The 15,229-nt window shown below is 46.0% G+C and overlaps 1 protein-coding gene across 1 annotated transcript in view; it reads right to left on the reverse strand.

Moving 5' to 3' along the window:
- The window catches only part of SNX31 (sorting nexin 31), a 75,089-nt gene that overhangs the window by 38,082 nt on the left and 21,778 nt on the right, over positions 1-15,229 (reverse strand). The gene's annotated exons all lie outside the window — the stretch shown is intronic.

A 15,229-nucleotide genomic window follows, 5' to 3' on the forward strand; every position in this document is an offset into this window, starting at 1 on the left:
CTAGAATGACTCAGAACTCAGGGAAATGGTTTAACTACTGGCTTATTACAGCAAATGCAACTCAGGAACAGCCAAATGGAAGAAATGCTCAGGGCAAAGGGGCGTGGAGTGCCCACGTGTTCACTAGCCGGGGCGCTCCAAACTGCACCACTTAGGGGGTTTTGTGGAGGTTCCATTATGGGGGCATGGCTGATTACAGCACTGGCTTTGGTGATGGAACTCGATCTCCAGCCCTTCTCCCTTCTCAGGTCGAGAGTGAGGATGAGACTAAAAGTTCCAATCCTCTCATTGTGTTCAGCGGACCAGTTTCTTTCTTTTGTTTTTTTTTTTGTAGAGACAGTGTCTCACTGTACCGCCCTCAGTAGAGTGCCATGGTCACACGGCTCACAGCAACCTCCAGCTCTTTGACTTATGTGATTCTCTTGCCTCAGCCTCCTGAGCAGCTGGGACTACAGGCGCCCGCCACAACGCCCGGCTATTTTTTTGTTGTTGCCGTTTGGCCGAGGCTGGGTTTGAACCCACCACCCTCAGCATATGGGGCCGGCGCCCTACTCACTGAGCCACAGGCACCACCTGAGCAGACCAGTTTCTATCCTGAAGCTGACTAGGAGCCTCCAGCCAAAAATCAACTCAGTACAAACTCTGGAAAGTTGAAAGGCACTTATACAACTAAGAAAAGATATTCCTATCACTAAGGAAATTCCCAGGTTTTTGGAGTCCTAAACCAGGGACTGGGGACAAAGATCAAGTGTGTTTTTTTTATCACACTACACCACGACATACAGTAGTGTATGATTTTATTACAGCAAAAGTCTAACCTCACAACCTATGTGGCCAACACGGGGAAACAAGTGCCCATCCAACAAGTGAGTGCCCAGCTGAGGGCCCAACTTCCCAGCTCCACACAGCCCTGAAGGACAGGTGCTAGAAACAGTGACAAATCTGGAGACCTGCACACTTCTCAGGATGAAATCCTCTGGAATGTTGACAGGCTAGAGACACTGTAAGGCCATCAGAATCCAGAGAAGCCTGGGGCTGAGGTGGAGCTCCAGTTACCCCAGGGAGAGGCACCCCAGAAGAGGTGTGGCCTAGAGAGGCCAAAGGCTGCCCAGAAGGGGCCTCATGGGGATCTGTGGCTTCTGGGGATAGATGGTTCTCAGCATCTCCCTAGCAGAATCCTCTCAGTTCATAGACTGGCTTATCTCTGATTGAGGTCACAGCTTTCTCATCCCAAGTTCCCAGAGAAGATTAAACTCTGATGCCCCAAGACTTCCATTGCTGCCAAGAATTAACTTCTCTCCTAGGCCTTTGGATGGTGCTAGTCAGGTGACATCCTCGAGAGAAGAGGGAGAGGAGTGAAATCGTTCTCTGTGTTAGGAGACTGCTGTAGAAGCCAGAATACCAGTAACACAGTGGGGAGGAAGGGAGGAAGTCTCTTTTCACTGACTAGAATATTTGCATCTGGCCCAAGTCACCTGCTTTTGGGTGTCAAGTGGGGGGAGGAAAATCCAAATGATCAATCAGCTGATTGTTTGGGGATCACAAAGTTGGGGTTCAGGCAAGCTGATTAGGTGAGAGCCTTTCCCCTCATCAGACAATGCCATACCTTCCCTCAGACCTAGCCACCCACATATGCAGCAGATTAGGCCTTGGGCTTCGTAGGGTCCCCAGGGGCTCCAGCAACTCAGTCACCTTGCCCAAGCACCTCAAAAGAGTGATTACATTACTGACAGGCCTTTCTCCTCCCCAACCTTGTTATCACAGGGCAAGCTTTGCCTTTAAATTTTAATTCCTCCCACATAAGTTTTTGTGATTCTAAATCTAACTACTTTAGAAGAGAAATCTGTTGTTTTCCAAAATCAAACTGTTCTTTGAAAAAAGCATCATATTATATGCACATGTCTGGGCAGCGTGTATACCTGATGTGTCATTTATGAATATAATCCCTATGTATTTACTATACACAAATATACTGCTAGATCATGACACCGATCAGCATGCCCGTGCCAACTCTTCACGTACAGCAGTTCACTTAAATGAACTCTCCTAACAACTCGAGGAGGCATGTGCACTTAATCCTATTTTTTCAGATGAAGTAAACATTCGCAAACGTTAAATAAGTTGCCTGTGGACATGCCGCTAGTTGGTGGCAGAGGCAAAATTCAAGGCTGGCTTCACATGACTCTAGAGCAGGCGTCCTCAAACTTTTTTAAAAGGGGGCCAGTTCACTGTCCCTCAGATGGCTGGAGGGCCAGACTATAGTTAAAAAAAACAAAAAAAAACCTGTGAACAAATTCCTATGCACACTGCACATATCTTCTTTTGAAGTAAAAAACAAAACGGGAACAAATACAGTCCACACGGCTTCATGTGGCCCGCGGGCCGCAGTTTGAGGATGCCTGCTCTAGGGCCTGGGTTCTGAACAGAGTGAACATATTTCCCAGGTGGCCCAGAAAGGCTTTGGTATGAGCCTGTCACTCATTCTTCTCACTCTCAAAATACACCATTTGGGGTACATTATAGGGCTGCCCTACAGCTGAGCCTCCACGGCTATGCTGCTGCCTGTGCGTTTGCTGCTTACAGATGGCCAAGTGTATAACTTTCAAGCAGTCCCGTGACGTCTCGCTGTCAGCATGGACTATCATCAAACAGGGGCTACCTGCCAGGTTTTCCCTATATGCCCCCAGTGCAGGGACAGCCCCCTTCCTAGCAGCCCTTGAGAATGACCCAGAGCCCTTCGACAGAACGCAGGGCGGCTGGCCTCCCCCTGCACAGCACAGGCCCTGAGCGCCCCATACAACCCTGGGCCACGCTTTCTTCACATCTCTCACTTCAACTCTGAGCTTCCCAGGAAGGGGTAGGGTGGTTAAAAGATTTCCCTAGTTTTCCTGCAAACACAGTAACAGACTGAGGGCAAACCACAGCAGGGCCCCCAAGACCCTGTATGTAGCTGAGACACAGCTGGTCAGAGAGAAACCTGACCCCCAGAGCCACTGTTCAGATAGTCCCTCTTCAGATACATTGTTTCCTAGGCCTTGGGTCTTTAAAGGTTTTGTGTCACCTCAGGGGAAAAACTCAAAATGATTCGGAAAGAATGGCATTGCTCGATTAATAAGATTCTAAAGGAGACTGTTATTTCTTTCTTTTCTTTTGACTCACTATGTCGCCCTCGGTAGGTAGAGTGCCATGGCATCACAGCTCACAGCAACCTCAAACTCTTGGGTTTAAGCAATTCTCTTGCCTCAGTCTCCCAAGTACAGGTGCCCGCCACAATGCCCGGCTATTTTTTGGTTGCAGTTGTCATTGTTGTTTAGCAGGCCCGGGCCAGACTCGAACGTACCACCTTCAATGTATGTGGCTGGCGCTCTACTCACTGAGCTATGGGTGCTGAGCCAGGACAGCATCATTTCAATGCAATTCCCAACTCAAACCATACAGCAGCCCATGAAATATCTACATTATGATAACTGTTAAAATGATATAAATGTTAAATTCTTCTATAAAAGAAAAGTGAGGAAGCAGATTGGATTGGCTGAGTGGGTGAGATTACAGATGGCCCTGAAATCGGAGACTCTAGGATTTGATTAAAGAGGCAACAGGGAGCCATGGTGGTTCTAGAGCAGGGAAATGGAAGGATAGAGAGAAAGTTGCAGGAAGATTTGTTCAGCAGTGTCATGAAAACAGACCAGAAGAGAGACTGAAGGAGGGGGAGACCCCTGAGAAGTTGGCAGGGCCATCCCTATACCAGGTACTGAGGGACTGGGCTGGAAACACACAACCCCCAGGGCAGACTGCCTGGACTCTGAGCCTAGCTCTGTCACTCACTGAGAGTGGCCTCATGTGAATGGGTTGCCTCCCCTCTCTCTACCTCAGTCCTTCAGCTCTAACCTAAGGATGGTGACAGTGCCTACCCCTTTGGGCTGAGGTGAGCATTCAAGGAGATAGTGTATATGGGACTTAGAGCAGCACTCGTCACAAACATTCACAAAAACGATAGCTTTAGTGTTTTGTTGTCATTAGCAGGAGGAACAAGGAGGAAATTATATACATTCAATTTCACTTAGTAGGGTGGTGCCTGTGGCTCAAGGAGTAGGGTGCTGGCCCCATATATCAGAGGTGGCAGGTTCAAACCCAGCCCTGGTCAAAAACTGCAAAAAAAAAAACAAAAAACAAAAAACAATTTCACTTAGTGGCAAAAACTAGGAAAGAAAGGAGTCAAGAAAATATTCGGATGTTTTCAACCCTCACATCCGGTCTAGTTCTGAGTCCTGCACACTTCACACCCTAAACATTCTTGAGTTCAGCTGCATCTCTCCACCTCCCACCAGCGCCTTAGACCTGACGGGTCATCTCCTTTGCCCTGCACTCCCACCCAACCTCCTATGGGTCTCCCCGCTTCACTCTCGCCCCTGTTGAGCACTCCCCACACAGCAGCCTGAGAAGGATTTTTAAAAGCACAAACCTAAAAATGTCCCTCTCTTGCTTAAAACTCTCTGATGTCCTCACACTGTTCACAGGACACCCAACTCTTTGCCATTGGTCAGGGCGAGGCAAATTGGTGGGTCTCTGCCCCTCGCTTTCCTCCTTAGCACATCCTACAGCTTGCCTCGCCCAGTGGAATTCTCCCTCCCCAAGAGAGCAGGAGAAGGAAGGTGGGGTACATGCCCTGTGTTAGGCAGCTAGTCCTGAGGCAAAGGCCATTTTTACCATGGCAGGGAGAGCAGCTCTGTGAGAATGAAGTCATCAGACAGGGAAGCAGGCCTTGGGGCAGGGGTGGGAAGAGGGAGCCAGTCAGACTTCTGAGACCTTTTAGTCAAGTGAGTAAATCTCCCTCTTGTGATTTTTGTCCTTTACAATTGAAAAAGGCCTGACCTGCTCGGCACAGTGGTTAGGGTGCTGGCCGCATACACCGAGGCTGGCGGGTTTGAACCTGGCCCAGGACTGCTAAACAACAATGACAACTGCAACAACAACAACAACAACAACAACAAAATAGCTGGGTGTTCTGGTGGGCACCTGTAGTTCTACTTGGGAGGCTGAGGCAAGAGAATCGCTTAAGCACAAGAGTTCGAGGTTGCTGTGAGCTGTGACACCATGGCACTCTACTGAGGGCAACATAGTGAGACCCTATCTCAAAAGAAAAGAGAGAGAGAGAGAGAGAAGCCTGACTCATAATGGAAGCAGTGGAGCTCACCTTATCCACTCTAAGTGTCTATTTGTTGAATGCTCATGGCTTTTTTATACTTCATTTGTTTAAAGCCAAGTGGGATGGCTGTTTAGATGATAAGCATCGCATCTTCAGACTAGCATCATGTAGTGATTTTATTTTGAACAGTACTCTGCACCAATAGACATTTAATAATCTTGGTGCTGTATTTCTAAAAAGAACCAGCATAGTGACATCTAAAACAGAGCATTAAAAATGGATCATCGAGGCTGGGCGTGGTGGCTCACACCTGTAATCCTAGCACCCTGGGAGGCCGAGGCAGGTGGATTGCCTGAGCTTAGGAGTTGGAGACCAGCCTGAGCAGGAATGAGACTCTGTCTCTAAAAATAGCCGGGTGTTGTGGTGGGCACTGATAGTCTCACCTACTTCAGAGGCTGAGATAAGAGGATCACTTGAGCCAAAGAGTTTGAGGTTGCTGTGAGCTGTGACGCCACAACACTCAACCCCAGGGTAACTGAGTGAGACTCTGTCTCAAAAAACAACAACAAATGGATCATTGATATACAGTCTCTCTCTCTAGCTCATCACTGCATACTTATCTTATAGATACTTCAGAGGTCTCCAATGATCTGTTTTGACATCGCAACACTGGTTTTGGTTGAGGTAATCTCCTTTCTGTGAAAAATCTCCATAAGAGAGGCAAAAGGTTAAAGGCCACTAACCCATCGCCATTGCTGAGGATGAAACAAATGGTCCTCACTTTCCTTCCTCCTTCTCTCTAGAGTACGTCCTTGCCCAGTGGAATTCTCACTCACATTCTATTGCAACCTTCTCCGCTTTCCCCAAGACTCCACCATGACTACTACCTCCCTCATTCCCACCCTTTAACCTCACCTCCTACAAGTCACAGAGAAAGCATCAAGTGGGAGCTTACTCTCCTTCCGCTCATCATCTAAGCTTGGACCATGCCGCCAGCCTAGTACAATTTTTCTCTTTGTCTTACATTGAATTTAAGAGGTGCCCTTTCTCTGCTGCATCGCAGATCAAGTCCAAACCTCCTTCCTCAAGGACTTGGACCATTGATTACCAAGGTCTCTCCTGCCCACCATCAGGCAAACAACTTCAATCTCCCTGATCCTAAACAACCAAGACAGAGACTCTGGATGTACCATCTCTAAGGAAAAGAATCTGACCTGACTATGGAGAAAATTCTGTTTTCAGCACTGCTATAGGTACAGAAAGAGTTAGTAATATGTTTTAGGAAGACTAAATTTTTTTTTTCCTAAGTGATACAGTTTTAACTTGAGGAAAACAATAGATGTTCAAGGTAACCACAGACATTATTTACCTGTGCAGTAAAAAATATTTCCATATTATATAATAATTATATAGTAACCAAGGATTTAATTTTTAAAAATTGTGATATCCACAAAGTTAGGGAGAAGGGAGACATAGAAGAGGTGAAATAAGAAAGTTGAAATCGGGCGGCACCTGTGGCTCAGTGAGCGGGGCGCCGGCCCCATATACCGAGGGTGGCGGGTTCAAACCCAGCCCCGGTCAAACTGCAACAACAACAACAAAAAAAAATAGCCGGGCGTTGTGGCGGGCGCCTGTAGTCCCAGCTACTCGGGAGGCTGAGGCAGGAGAATCGCCTAAGCCCAGGAGTTGGAGGTTGCTGTGAGCTGTGTGACGCCACAACACTCTACCGAGGGCAATAAAGTGAAACTCTGTCTCTACAAAAAAAAAAAAAAGAAAGTTGAAATCATTATTCCCTTTAACAGTCAGTGGGCCGTGTTTCAAAATTGAGGAGTAATGGCCAGATGCTATGTCATAGCCCTGCAGACGCAGCTACTTCAGAGGCTGAAGCAGGAGGATAGCTTGAACCCAGGAGTTTAGTCTAGCCTGGGTGGCATAGCAAGACCCTGTCTCCAGAAAAAAAAATAAAAGAAGGAAAGAAAAGCATATGTAATTAACCTCCATATTTTTAGATGCCTGAAGAAAAAGCTAAAAGATTGCAAAGTCCTTGCTTTGAGAGATCTGAGGACTATTATAATTCCTTTTTGCACTTTTTACTTCTAAAATCCTGCATTTTTCTTTGATTAAAAAAATTTGTAGAATAATAACACAAAGAGGAGAAATGATAGCATCAAAAGACGTTTATGTGATGAGATAAAAGCAAGTGCAAAATAGATGAAACATTGGTTTGGAGTGGTAACCAAAGAAGAATTTGGCTCTATTTGTGATATTTGAATTTTATTAGAATGTTTAATGTATTACTTATATAATTAATAAAATGTAAAATTAATAGGAAAACACAGTTAGGCTGGGCATGGTGGCTTACACCTGTAATCCCGGCACTTTGGGAAGCCAAGGTAGAGGGATGGTTTGAGCCTAGGAGTTCAAGGCTGCAGTGAGCTACGATCATGCTTCTGTACTCCGGCCTAGGCAACAGAGTAAGACCCTGTCTCTAAAAAAAAAAGCAAAAACCAAACCCCAAATCAAAAATACCAATTAGAGGGAAAAAGTTCAACTTAGTGGAGTAGGTTATATAAAAAAAAAAGTTAAATAAGCTGCCATCTAGTTTTTTAGTGTTTATGGTGGTATCAGGGAGAAAATCATAATCCACTCTAGAACACCGAGAAAACTGCCTTCATTCTTAAGAGACCTCAAAATCTTACAATAATATGGGCGTCTTTAACATATTTTAAAAACATGTGCTCCTTTCAAATTGAATTTAACAACCAGAGAAATCTTGGTGTTTCTCAGGAAGATGATCGTGCTTTGTTGATATTCTGCTCTGAGGTGGAGGATGCCTGATGGCCAAGATGCTTATACCTATAGCTATAAAACCTAAGGTTTATGCCCAAGAAAATCCACTTGTGTGTTCAACAACCCCTAAACTTCCATCACATGAAGTGATCGGCCCTAATCATTTCTCTATAAAGAAAAAGGGAGGTACTTTTAAGAGGAAATTGGGGTATTGAGCCAGGTATCATGGCTCACACCTGCAATCCCAGCACTCTGCGAGGCCAAGGCAGATGGATTGCTTCATCTCAGGAGTTCTGAGCAAAAGCAAGACCCCATCTGTACTAAAAACTTGCTGGGTGTTGTGGTGGGCACCTATAGTCCAAGCTACTTGGGAGGCTAAGGCAAGAGGACCTCTTGAGCCCAAGACTGTGATGTTGCTGTGAGCTGTGATGCTGCAGCACTTTACCAAGGGTGACAAAGTGAGAATCTGTCTCAAAAAAAACAGTAGAGGAAAATAAAATATTATCACTACCTACATTTTACAGAACACAAAACCAAGAGCGAGACAGAGGAAATGGGGGGGAAAGTCACTTCCCAGAACCCCAAACATAGACATAGCTAGACAAAACTTCCTAAGTAAATAAATTGCCCCCAACTTCCCAGGTACACAAAAGCCACTCCAAATGGCTTCTTAGTCTTTTTCCCAAACGTGTCGCTTCATGTGGGGCCCTAGAATATTGTAATTAAGAAGCAGGAAGATAAAAAAGTCTTTAGTCTAGACTCTGATTTTCCCTTTTCAAGTCTCTTTATCTCTAAAGTGACCAAAGAGCAAAACTCTAGAGCAGAGTAAGTCAGGGGGATCCTTGATACACAAACAAGAGGGATTGACGTGACACCATGGTGGGTGGGCTACCAACACTCTGGAAATCTCTCCCACCATCCATGCAGTGGGGAGCTGAGTCCAAGCTCCTGGGGTTAGACCCCAGCTCCTCTGCTTCTTAGCTGTGTGTCCTTGGACAAGTTGCTTAACCCCCAAAAGGGATACTAATAGCACATCCCTCAAGTTGTGAGGAATAAATGTGATGTTGTGCCTGAAACGCTGGGCCTCACACAGACTACCAGCCCCTTCTTGGGCCAAAGCCCTCTTCTTATTGGATGTATGTTGGCTTTGGCTGTCTTCGATAAAGGCTTTCCTTAGGAGCCTCCTGGAAGGTCACATGGAGTCATGCCTTTAACACAGTGTGCCCTTTCCCAGGAGCAGGAAGATGCTCTAGGACTCACTGGAGAGCCAGGCCTGGGGCAGGGGAACCATTTGGAAACTGTGAGCCCCTGCACTTAGCACCATAGTGAAAACAGCCAGGTGGGGAAACTGCCCAATCTCTGCTCCTGGGGCTCCCTTCATGGTCTGGCTCATCCCAGCCTCCCGACAGCCCTGCTGGAGCAGTCAGGCTGCAAGTCAAGCCAGCCACGTCTCTGCCGCATCTCCTGTGTCATCTAACTGCCAGGAAATCACTCTGGCCCTGGAGAGAGGTGGGGAAGAGTCTGATGGCAATGGGAGCAGACACTCACCCCCAATAAAAAGTGGCTCCTGCTTCCCTTTCACCAATATCAGTCCAGCATCTCCCAAACTAATCCATTCCTGGGATTTGGCCCAAGTCTGTGTGAGGCCCGGGGTTTCAGACATTATGTTTAATTTTCCCCAAATGGGGGTGGAGAGAACCAGCTAGAGTATATGATCTTGCCTATCCGCCCACCCTTTCAAACACCAGACCAGGGCACCCTCCCCACCACATCTCCCGGACACACACTCATCCTGTGACACTGCCTCCCATCCCTCTTTCCACCAAGTCACACACCAAAATGACAATATTTGCACCGCACACTGGGGTAAGTGGGCATGATGCCACTGGAGGAGGTGGGGCACACTAATGCCGCAGCACAGTTGAGGGGATGAAATCTCTGCACAACCCCAACCCTCTCCTGGAATGAGGTCCTGCACTTCAGCATTTGGTCCTGCATCACAGTACACAGCCCCACAGCATGGCGTTCAGGACGTTTATTGATGTGCCCCAGCAACACGGCAAACTCTGCAGGCGGACTGGGTGTCGGCTCACAGTAGCTGTTTGATATGTTTTGAGTGTGCAGACAGTTAAGTGATAGGATCAAGCAGGACCAGGCACAATGAACACAGGATCATCTTCCTGACTGAACCTTAATGTCCTTTTCAAAATCATAATATCAATGTCCTTTATAAACATCTTTAGGAGCAAAGTTACCATTGTCCTGCTCTCCTAGTAGAAGCAAACAAAAAACATTTGGAAGGAAAACCATCTTTGAAGAAACAGTCCTGAACCTGAACCTCAGGGATTTCAGAGGGGCTGCCAAGCACAGTGGCCAGTGAGGCAGGAGGTGGAGGGCTCAAGGTGCCTTGGGGCCCAAGCTACACATGAGCTGCCTCAAAGTGGTAAATTGCAGGGCTCCACAGTTCTGGGAGCACAACTCTGGGCCCATCTGACACCATCTGGTGGCAAGGGATGCTGAAGAGATGTGTAGACACTCCATTTTTGCAAAAAGCAACTTCTTAGCATGGCTGGGAAGAGAAAAAGGGACTGGGGTTCAGAACCATAATGGCAAACTCGTATGTATGAACATTGCGCCAGATACGCTAAATGCTTTAAGGGTATTGCTTAACTTAATCCTCAAAGCAACCCCAAAAGACAGGAGTACTTCTCTCCATTTTATAGGCGGGGAAACTGAGGAAGAAAGAGGCTAAGTAAATGGCAGTAAGTTATAGTAATCAAAAGTGGGGCAGCCAAAACTGGAATCCAGGTCCTACCACTCTGGAACCTGAACTCTTAACCACTAGGCCAGTTCAAGGGCTTCTGATCTTTGTAAACAGAAGACTCTAGAAGACGAGATCATGACTCCACGTGCTGTAGCTCATGGCTTTACCACAAGACTAATGCACTGCTTGTGCCCTAGGGCACAGTGTTCATGAGAAAGTACTCTTTCTCACTAGAAAGAAAGGAATAGGAAACAAGACCCAGAAACACAAAAGACAGATTCAACTGACTGATTGTTAAATGAGACATGACTGTGTGTGTGTATGTTTGACATACACAAAAATGTATAGAAAGAGAATATAGAGGCATCTGGCTCTGAGGAGAGCATCAGACGCTGGTGTTGGAGTAAAGGTCGTCATGTTTCAGCAGTGCTTGAGCATCTGCAGCGGCCAGTAGTTTTCGCCCTTGTGGTCCAAACTGGAAACAATGCAAGTGTTCATCAAACAGTGAACAAATAAGTAACATGTGATATATACACATGGTGTAATACTATCCAGTAATTAAAAGGAACAGACTACTAATAAATGCTGCAACGTGGATGAACCTTAACAACATTATGCTATGTGAAGGCTTTGTGTCACTCAAGGATGTGACTGTGGACTTCACTCAGGAGGCGTGGCAGTGGCTGAACTCTGCTCAAAGAAACCTATACAGGGATGTGATGCTGGAGAACTATAGCAACCTTGTTTCAGTGGGGTATTAGTCCCTGAAGTCAAATCTAATGTTGAAGCAAGGAGAACCATGGATGGAGGAGAGAGGAATCTCAAGTTGGCCCTATCCAGGCAGCTACAAGATTGCATTAGGATGAAGCATTGCGGGGGGGGGGGGGGGGGGCGGAGACAAGATGGCTGACTGAAGCCAGCTTTTCACAGAGGCTCCCGTCTAGAAGGAGCATTAAAGGACAGAAATTTAGCAAGTAACCTGGTGGATTAGAGCTGCACCAAGAGAGAAGGTTGAAGAATGCACATCAACACTGCTGAGGTAAGCTGCGACCCCAAGGATACAAACAAAAGGTACAAAATCCATCACCAAGCAGACAGGAGTACCCTCCCCCATGAGAATGGCTCGGAGTGCCCCACAAACAAATGAGCAGAGTTCAAAGGTCCTCCCACTCCACTCCACGGGAGAGACCCTCTAAAAACTGGACCTACCTGCCCTACTAGGGTGCCATGGCATTCTCCTGCCAGGCATAAAAATGTATAAAACTATATATATTCTCTACCTGCAACTCTGAGCTCCCAGCACTCCCCTCCACTCTCACTCTGAGGTCTGGAGGCCTGTCCCCCAGGAGTCCAGATTCTTGGGTGATTTCTCGAGGCGTGTGGACAGGGCCTGAACTGCAGCTGGTCAGTGCTGGCTCTGGGGCATGGGAGTGAGGAGAGGACGCAAACCACACTGAAGCAGAGGTGCCCCAAGGCACAGAGCAGCAGCTGTCTTTTAGCAACAATAGGCCTCACTCCTGGATATTCTGAAGCCACACCCCCTGTCTCCATGGGCAACCAGAGGAGGCCGGGCATCTACTCAGGTGTCAAACACCACAGAACAGATCTGGGATGGAAACGCAGGCCTTGTGAGTAAAGGGTTTGCCTGAGGCAGTACTGGCCTGCCGGAAAGTTCCCAGGGCAGGGCTGACCCAGAGGACCACTTTACTGAGCCTAAGACGCACCAGGCCCTCAGGGGATCATCAGCCTATAGACAAAGGAAGACAGGAGGCTAGAACTGATGGGTAACCAAATACAAACCTGCAAGAGCAAAGACAGGGCCTGAGGTGCAGGCTCTGGGAACTCAAAACAGCTTTCTCTTCTGCAGGGGAATTTAGCAGGGACAGAAACAAATTCCCACAAAGTTGTTCTGTTCTGTTCTGTTAGTAACATCAATCAGGGGCGGGGCTGCAACTGAGTGAACACCCCCCAGCCTCCATCAAGCCCCGGAGGTTGTCAGGCCTCACCTTCCCCTTCTTGATAGAGGCAGAGCGCAGTGGCCTGGCTGAACAGAAATAGATTTCTTTGTGATTCAGGCAGGTGCAAACCCTTGGAGTATCTGTTCACTACAGGCAACTGGTCAAAGCCCTGCGGGACTATCAGTGACTGGGTGTGACAGAGGTGCAAGGTGGGGAAGGAGGCATCACCCTTCCCAGACTAATCTATTTGCTGGGTGGGTCCTCCTGACTCCACGGAACACTGGAGCAAGCCATATCAGAGTAGTCACCAGACCCCTGCGATCCAGTTGCCAGAGACCTTTTAAACTCTCCCACCTGAGACAGGTGCTGACTAAGACAATTTATTTGGACCTTTTGAACTGAGCCAATCGCCCAAGGACTATTCAGGTGGTGCCCTGGGTGTGTGGTTGTAGGAAGGTTTGATTTTCCTTTTCCAATTGGTGCCTGTGGGGGGTGGGGTGACTTAATTGCTGGTATTTCTCCACAGCTGAGACTTCAACCCAGAGTAACTGTTTCACTAGGGTCAAACAGAAACCAGCTGCAAACAAGACAGAACCACTTAGCCCCACCACACCAAACAGGTTCCCAGTTTCTCAGGCCATAGCACTGTACAGGTCCTCAACAAAGCTCCAGGGGCAAAATCAAAAGGTGTAAAACAATCATGGGGCGGAATCAGTGGAAAAACTCTGGTAACATGAATAACCGGAATAGATCAAACCCCCCAAGGAAAGATATGGCAAATGTAACTGAAGATCCCATTCATAAACAGCTGGCCGAGATGTCAGAAATTGAATTCAGAATTTGGATTGCAAACAGGATTAATAAAATGGAGGAAAATTTGGAATTAGGAATTCGAGCAGCAATTCAAAAGTCAGAATTAGAAATTCGAGGAGAAATTCAAAAGTTGTCTCAAGAATTTAACAAATTTAAAGACAAAACCACCAAAGATTTTGACTTGCACTGAAGCAAGAATTTACAGCCCTCAAAGATCTGAAAAATACAGTATAATCCCTCAGTAACAGAGTGGAGCAAGCAGAAGAAAGGATTTCTGACATTGAAGACAAAGCCTTTGAAAGCTCCCAAACTGTCAAAGAGGAAGAGAAATGGAGAGCGAAAATGGATCATTTTCTCAGAGAGCTCTGGGATAATTCGAAGAAGGGTAATATCTGCTTAATTGGAATCCCTGAAAGTGATGAAGTGGCCTTGCAAGGCACAGAGGCCCTTCTTCATGAAATTATGAAAGAGAATTTTCCAGACATGCCAAGAGATTCTGAAATTCAGACAGCAGACAGTTTCAGAACCCCAGCACGACTCAATCCCAATAAGACATCCCCCAGGCATATCATAATTAACTTCACTAAAGTTAATGTGAAGGAGAAAATTCTGAAAGCAGCCAGACATACCAAATCCATTACCTACAAAGGGAAAAATATTAGAATGACTGCAGATCTCTCTGCTGAAACTTTTAAGCCAGAAGAGGGTGGTCATTGACTTTTAATCTCCTAAAGCAAAATAACTTTCAACCCCGGATCCTGAATCCAGCTAAACTGAGTTTCATTTATGAGGGAGAAATTAAATACTTCAACGACATTCATATGTTGAAGAAATTTGCCATAACCAAACCAGCTCTTCAGGATATTCTCAGACCTATCCTCCATAATGACCAGCCCAATCCTCTACCACAAAAGTAAACTCACTCAGAAACTTTTGATCAAACTCCAACTTCCACAGTGGCAAAAGGATTAAAAATGTCCACTGGACTTTAAAAAAACTCGATACCCCAAATTTTACCAGACTTATCAATATTCTCCATTAATGTGAACAGCTTAAACTGTCCTCTAAAGAGGCATAGGTTAGCTGACTGGATACAAAAACTCAGGCCAGATATTTGCTGCATACAAGAGTCACTTCTTATCTTGAAAGACAAATATAGACTCAGGGTGAAAGGATGGTTGTCCATATTTCAGGCAAACGGTAATCAGAAAAAAGCAGGTGTTGCAATTCTATTTGCAGATATAATAAGCTTTAAACCAACAAAAGTAAGGAAAGATAAGAATGGTCACTTCATATTTGTTAAGGGTAATACTCAATATGATGAGATTTCAATTATTAATATCTATGCACCCAACCAGAATGCACCTCAATTTATAAGAGAAACTCTAACAGACATGAGCAACTTGATTTCCTCCAGCTCCATAATAGTTGGAGATTTTAACACTCTTTTGGCAGTGTTGGATCAATCCTCTAATAAGAAGCTGAGCAAAGAAATTTTAGATTTAAACCTAACCATCCAACTTTTGGATTTAGCAGACATATACAGAACATTTCATCCCCAAAAAACTGAATACACATACTTTTCATCAGCCCACAGAACATACTCCAAAATAGATCACATCTTAGGTCACAAGTGTAACCTCAGTAAATTTAAAGGAATAAAAATTATTCCTTGCATCTTCTCGGACCACCGTGGAATAAAAGTTGAACTCGGTAACAACAGGAATCTGCATACCCATACAAAAACATGGAAGTTAA

Source organism: Nycticebus coucang, chromosome 13, assembly GCF_027406575.1.
Source record: "Nycticebus coucang isolate mNycCou1 chromosome 13, mNycCou1.pri, whole genome shotgun sequence".
In the NCBI taxonomy this organism is placed as follows: Eukaryota; Metazoa; Chordata; class Mammalia; order Primates; family Lorisidae; genus Nycticebus; species Nycticebus coucang.